At 39.6% G+C, this 7481-nt stretch overlaps 1 protein-coding gene across 4 annotated transcripts in view; it reads right to left on the minus strand.

Annotated features, from left to right (window-relative positions):
• Positions 1 to 7167, minus strand: part of CDH5 (cadherin 5) — a 51326-nt gene extending 44159 nt beyond the window's left edge. Inside the window, exons 1-3 of one of the 4 annotated variants that reach the window (XM_074286553.1) lie at positions 7038 to 7167; positions 6117 to 6181; positions 3873 to 4087 (exon numbers count right to left, since the gene is read on the minus strand). The gene's annotated coding sequence lies outside the window, so the exon portion shown is untranslated. Of the gene's footprint in view, positions 1 to 3872; positions 4930 to 6116; positions 6182 to 7037 lie in introns of those variants that run through there. The other 3 variants (XM_074286555.1, XM_074286557.1, XM_074286554.1) reach the window with 3 other exon arrangements.
• Between the last annotated feature and the right edge of the window lie 314 nt (positions 7168 to 7481).

Here is a 7481-nt window from a genome sequence, read left to right on the forward strand (position 1 = left end):
CGCTGTCCCCAGTTCAGGGCTCAGTGCATGCTTTTTCTCCCATGGTGCTCTGCATTCCACAGCTTTTCTGTTTACCCTCCTGCCACCAGAACTTCTGTTCTTTCAGAGCCTTACTGCTGGCTACCTCTCATTTATATGGGATTTTAGGACTGCAAAAGACCGGGCATCTGTCTGTCTAACAACATTACTGATCCGGCATTCATTGTTATTCCACTTTAAGCACAAAACATTCTTTCTGATACTGCTGTGAGGTAGGCAGAGTAAGTGTTATTTTACGGATAGGGAGAGGAAGAGATGATGTTCAGGCTAGTCATACAGCATGAATGTGGAAAGCTAGAATCCCCTGTTTGATACTCTCCCCATGCCAGGAGAAAGGAGGAAGGCTTCTTGATCAGTGGGTGGAGCCCCAGTGGGGAACTTTTAGAGGGTGGGGGTAAGAGTCACACAGGATGAGTGAACATAGAGTCAATGGTGTGTGTGCATGTGTGTGTGTGTGTGTGTGTGTGCGTGTTGTGTGTGGGGGAGGAAATGGAGAAACAACTCCCAAATTGATGCTTTCACAGATTCATTTGAGAGAGGAAAGAAATTGTAGATTTGAGGCCCTCATTGACAGAGACTGTGCCTGAGAAGAACTAAACATCTATCCCCTTACATGACCTCCATTTCAGGACTATATGTATATAACCTATATCAAATTCCTTGTCTTCTTGATAAAGGAGGAAGGGAAGGGAAGAGGATGGAGAGGGAGAAATGGAAAAAAACACTTCTAACTCAAAAATTAAAGACAAATGTTAAAACTAAAACTAAAATATTGTACTTTTTGAAAAGAGGTGCTTAGGAAGGTGATGGTCATGATAGCTTACTTAGAGCTCTATAACCTACAGAGTACTTTCCTCACAACAATCTTGGGAGGTAGTGGTTTTGAATTTTGTTCCCATTTCCATAGATGAAGAAATTGAGATCCTGAAAACAATGATAGTCACCTAGCTAATGAATAACAATACTCAGGCTTCTTCACAATATAGCTAATATTTTTTATACTACTTCATTCCTCTATGGTTCTAATAGAGAGAATCTCTATGTAATGGCTAATAATAAATTACTAATATTTATATAGCACTTACTATGTGCCAGACACTATGCTAAGCCCTTTATATTAATTCTCTGATTTGATTCTCACAACAACCTTACTGAAACAAACAGATGAAGTGACTTCCTTGGGGTCACACAGCTGGGAAATGTCTGTGACTAGATTTGAACCCTGCTTTTTCTTACTTCAGGGTGGGCTCTTTCTCTATATCCCCTAACCTTAGTAGGCAGGTGAGAAATATCACTTTTGTGGGTGGGAAGTAGGGGTGGAATGGTCTTTTCACCTATGCCCTACAATTTACCCTTCCCCACCTTACTGTGTGTACATGTTGACCCTAGGATAACATTAGCTTTCTAACTGGGTTTGATTCATCTACATCATCAGATGCTTGGACAATGATAAAGGGAATCTCAGAAATCAGGGATCTGGAGTTATAGGGACTTTGGAATCCATCTAGTGCAATCCACTCAAAGATTGCTCAGATGAGGAAGACTGAGGTCCAGAGCAGTGACACAGGTAATAAAAGTCAGAGATGGGGCTTAAACAAATATCCTCTAAATTCAGAGTCAGTGATCTTTGTCTATATCATATTGTCCCCTCTTGGACGAGAGATGGGCAAACTGAAGCTTAGAAAGAATAAATAATTTGGCCAAGGTCATTCAGTAACCCTGAAAGGGCTGGGATCAAAACTCAGGGCTTCTGATTCTTGGCCACCAATGTTTCCCAAGGGCTTTTCCTTCCCTTAAATGGCAAAGAGCTACCCAGAGAACTTTTATATTTTCCCTAATTTTGTATCTTCCTTTACCCTTTAAACACACACACACACACACACACACACACACACACATACACACACACACACACACACACAAAATACAGGCTATAGAAAAATGCCCAAAGTGGTGAGAACTGCAATAATTCATACTCGAGTGTTTCCATTGCTCCCACAGAAATGGTTTTGAGTTTTTTAATTTTGTGTCATAAAGTTATAGACTGGTAGAGTTGGAAGGAATTGTGACAACATTTAGCCAACTCTTCCTTTTAGTTTGCAGATAAAGAAACTGAGGACCAAGGTGAAATAACTTTGCCATGGTCTTACAGTGAGTTGGTGGTAGGGTTGGGATTTTAATTCAGATCCTTCAGTATCTGGCATATAGGAGGATGTCACTACATAATGCTTCCTTTCCATTGAATTTGGTGAAAGGCAGGACCTGAGGAGAGGGGATGGAGGGGATGGATAAGAAGGTTTCACTATGAGACCAGATTTTGGGTCATTTGGAGCCCAAATCTTCTGTGGAAGATCCAGGAAGGCAGGCAATGGGCAAGAGTGGTCCTTAATATCTAGGGCAGGCTGGGCATAGTCCTGGGGCTAGCCTGCATTGCAGGTGATTGGTCTGGGGCTTTTTATTAAGAAAATATCTTATCTCTTGTCTTGACTCCCCAAAGCATCTCTCACTATGCTGGCCTGGATCTTTTAAACTTCAGGTATGTAGAAAATCCCAAAGAGAGGACTTAGCCCCCAGTGTTATAACTAAGCCTTATGACTTAGAAAATGGGCAGAGGCTGGAGAAAATTTGGAAGAGATTGTTTTTAAGATGGCTCAGAGGTAGTGGTTTTCTGTCTTGCCTTGGATTCCTTTACTTTATCCTTTTAATTAAGTCACTAAGCTATAAATGGATAAACTGGACAGGGCAGGAGCAGGGGTAATGGGGTGAGGAGAGACATTCAAAATACCCTAGGATGGAAGAGACAAAGAAACAGGATACTACTTCTTGGAAGCAGTCCAATGGCATGATAAGGAAATTGGGCTGGGCATCAGTCTTGGGTTTGAGTTTTCTGTTTTTTGGGTAACCTCATATAAAATATGAGATGTGGACAAGATGATTTCTGAAAGCCTTCCCTGCTCTAAGGTTCCCTTTTAGCCCAGATCTTCTTTTCTTTAAAGGTCATGGAAACATAAATTTATAGCTAGAAAAGACCTCAGTGGTTACTTAGTCCAAACCCTCTATTTTACAGAGGAACAAACTGAGTTTCAGAGAGTCTAAATGAATTATTCAAGGACATACATACAACAAGGAATAGATCTAAAAAAGGACCTCAGTCGTTACTTAGTCCAAGCCCTCTATTTTACAGAGGAGGAAACTGATTTTCATGGAGTCTAAATGAGTTATTCAAGGACACACATAGAACAAGGAACAGAGCTAAATTGAGAATCTAGATTTTCTAACTTCAAATCTAGGGCTTTTTCCTCCAATGTACCCCTCTTATGGTCCTTTTCTGAACTTATAAAATTCTTCAAAAGAAACAAGCATTGGGGGATCATACTAGAAAAGTCAAGGTTTCAAAGACTATATACATGGCTGTATAAACTTTTACTATATATATACTTCTACACACACACATATATATCTGTTTCAGATCTTTGATTTTATCTATTTTGGGAATTCTTGACACAGAAGTCCCTTTACAATGATTGAAAGAGTCTGGAGGCACTAAAAAGGCATTTTACTTGTCTGTGACACACAGTCAATATGGTCAATCTATAGTTGGTCAATATAGTCATGGGACAGCAGTTAGATTCATCTCTTCCCTTACTTCCAAAGATAGACCTCTATCTCCCATTCCATGCTTCCCAAATAGGCATACATGTTATGTTTATACATTTCACTTTCCCTACTAGCCTAAATCTCCTAAAACCAATTTCCATCCTCTCTTTCCCCCCAATCAGGATACAGAAAATCAAGAAAGTTGTTTTTCCCCTCAGGGAGTAGCTGTCTCTTACCTTAGCTTTGGCCCCGGAAATGGGGCTGAGTAATCCTGGGTCCTTTGTCTCTGTCCAGACTAGGAAAAAGGCACAGGGGAGAACACACAGCAGCTTGGACGTCCCTGTCCCGAGTGGGCCACTGGGTGTGTGCAGCTTTCCTCCTGTCTCTGACTTTTCCAGCTCAGCTTCCCACCCGGTATGGCTTCCTGTTATTGTTCCTTTTAGGGTCAGGCCTGGAGAGGAAAGCTCCAGATACATGGAGGCTGCATTGTGAGGGGCAGAGCTGCCCTGGACCTGTCTGAGGACTGCCCTTGGGATACTGTAAATCTGGAAACCTCTGTTGATTTTATGTCTGTCCTGTTAATTTTATACGGGTAAACGGCTTTGGGGCTGGGCCCAAGAGGGGAATTCTGGAACTCTGTTCAGAAGTGCCTGGGCCACTCACCAGCATTTGGAAGGCAGAGGTTCCCAACTCCTTTGGAGTAGTGGGCAACCAAGGCTAGAGTTTATCTGAAGCCTTTACTATAGGGGTGGGCAAAGGGCCAGAGGGTGTTGGGTGATAGACTCATTGTCTATATCTTTCTATACCTATGAGGTATGTAAGTGAACTGACTTACTTGGTCAAGTGCCAAGACTTGAATCCAGATCTCTTAACTCTGAATTCAATCTCTTTTCTACCACATCAATCATGTCTCATCTTTGTAATTGAATTATTTGGGCATTCTGTTCTAAATTTCTAACAAGAGGCCACAGGATGGGTTTGGGTTTACAAGGCTTGTTTTCAATCATCTCTACTATCTTTAATGAAAATCATTTCCCCCTTTAGGTTTAATTTCCCACATTTTAAAAATAATCTAAAAGCACAGGGAGGGAGTGGGTAGAGTAGTAGCCTCAAAGATAAGAGTTTTGCTTTGCAGTGTTGGCTCTGCCCCTGATTGGGTTTATGGGCTTGGTCAAATCAGTGCCCCTCTCTGGGCCTCAGTTTCCCTTTTCTTTAAAATGAGGAGATTAGATTAGATTATCTTTGAGATCCTTACTGTTTTAAAAGTTCTAAATGAAACATACCACTTTTTTTTCTATTTTTTTGTTCTTAATTTAATGAACACCAAAAAACAAAGACAGCATTTCCATATTGAAAGTAAAAAGTAGATTATATATGAAACTATGAGTCTATTTTATGTTGTTCACTTTTTTAAATGTATATAAATTCAAGGCTACTTTCAAAGAGGTTCTGATTTTTTGTTTCTTTCAATTTCATTTCTGCTCTTTCCTGTGAAATTTTAAATACATTTCAAAGATTTCTTTTGTTTCTTTTTGGAGTGGAATACTATTGCTAACTTCTTTCTCTTTACACATAACCTTCCTCCCTGTCCTCAAGGTAACACAGGAAAGCACAATATCTATAACAAATAAGCAGAGTTGAGCAGCATAAATTCACACATTTTCCATGTTCCAAAATGTATGTTTCATTCTGTCCTTGGGCTCAGGAGTTGGGTAGCATGCTTTATCAATGGTCCTTTAGGACTGTGGTTGGTCATTGATTTAAATAAGAGTTCTTTTAAGTTATTTGTTTTAAAGTGTTATTGCTAGGGATGTTTTTTTCTGGATTCTGCTGGTTTTGCTCTGTTTTAAGTTCATGCAAATGTCCTAAGGTTCCTCTGAAACCATCTCTTTCATGATTTTTTCTTTCTCTTTTTTCATTTATTTGGCAAATTCTCCTCTTCTTTAAATTTTTTTAAAATAATGGCTTTTTATTTTTGAAGTACATGCAAAGATAGTTTTCAACATTCACCCTTGCTAAACCTTGCCTTACATGATTTCTTATAGCACAATAATAGTATATTACATTCATAATAATGGACTAATTTGATGGTTGCTCCTTGGTTTTTACTTCTTAACTAAAACAAAAATAGCTGCTGAAATATTTTTGTACAAATGCTTTTTTTTTCCTTTTTGATCTCTTTGGGGGATAGGCCTAATTGTGAAATCCCTGGGTCAAAGTGAGTTTAGTGACTTTTGGGGGATGGTTCCAAAGGGCTTTTCAAAAATGGTGGGATCAATTCAGAACTCCACCAGCAGTTCATCTTTGGAAGGTCCTCCAACAATTGTAACTTTTTTTTTTTTTTTTTTGTCATCTTCCTCAACTTGACAGGTGTGAAGTGGGACCTCAGAGCTACTTTAATTTGCATTTCTTGGGCAGCTAAGTAGAGTGTTGCAGTCAGCAAGATTCATTTTCCCGAGGAAATCCACTCAGACACTTACTAGCTGAGTCACCTGGGTAAGTCACTTAATCCTGTTTGCCTCAGTTTCCTCATCTGTAAAATGAGCTGCAGAAGGAAATGGAAAACTACTTTAGTATTTTTGCCCTCCAAAACCCCAAAGAGTCAGATATGACTGAAAAACGACTGGACAACAACAAAATGTTACCAAGAGTTAGATATTGTGCAAGGTGATAGTAAAACAAATGTACAGAGTAGATTCTGCTCTTGAGCTTCTATTTCATCAGATAATCAGATAATTCATGGGATTTATGTAGGGTTAATTTTATCCCCATTTTACAGAGAAAAGTGGGGCTCAGAAATACTGACATCTGTCCTTCCTTCCTCACAGAGTTATAAATATTTAAATGAATTGTAGATATCAGTGGTGAAATGAACAGATTTCTGGTTCAATTTTATCTCTGTGCAGGGGAGTCTCAGCTCTCTATATCTAACCTTTCTCTCTCCTACATCCTGAGCTTATTTAAAAAAAAAGATAAAAGAACTATGTGACAACATTACTTCCTAGTTTGTTTCCTTACATATAAAATGGTTATAATTCTATTTGTACTACATACTTTACAGGTTGTTGTGACAAGGAAGCTGTTTAGTAATTTTTAAAATGCCATGCAAATAAGTGTTAAATTTCTTATTTTGGAGGCAGGTATGATATACTGGAAAGATCACTAAATCCAGCAGACCTGATTTCCAGCGCCATAACAAGGGTGGAATGATGGGGCTTTGTTCCCTGGTGCCAACATTTAGAGGGAATTGGTACACTTGAACCACATCAGCAGCTAGGAACAACTGAACTTAGCATCAAATTAGGAACAAATAAGTTAAAACAAGGAAGCTTCCTACCCTTGTCTGTCACACCCAGCTAAGTTCTAATTCCCTATGGCGACCGCTTTAGTACCCTGGGTACCTTAGAATCAGCAGGAGTCAGGATAAGCAAAAGGCTTTATTCTTGGTCTTTAGCAGTAGAAGTGGAGAGAGTGGACACATAGGATCTCTGCGACCTCACCTCTTCATTTCTCTCACAGAAGTAATCTTGGCTAGTCTCACTTGCACCTCCTAGTCTCTCCCACAATTCTCTGTATACATCAAACAATTGGCCAGCATAGGATAGTGGGAAGGGCATTTTCCAAGCATATTTTTATAGAGCATTGTCCAATGGGTAATTAGCCTCAAGTGCTCAATTGTCACCCCCAATGCATTGACTCAAGAGTTTCAGCCCCTTACATCTCTCGCTTTCTTTTGTTTTAGAACACAGGTGGTCTCACTATCTCTAACTTCTCAGGGAGGTGAGAACCCCCAAAAGGAGGTGATCACACCCTCCCCAACTTTTCAGAAAGGAAGATGAAAAACA

The sequence above is a fragment of the Sminthopsis crassicaudata genome, chromosome 2 (genome assembly GCF_048593235.1).
Source record: "Sminthopsis crassicaudata isolate SCR6 chromosome 2, ASM4859323v1, whole genome shotgun sequence".
In the NCBI taxonomy this organism is placed as follows: Eukaryota; Metazoa; Chordata; class Mammalia; order Dasyuromorphia; family Dasyuridae; genus Sminthopsis; species Sminthopsis crassicaudata.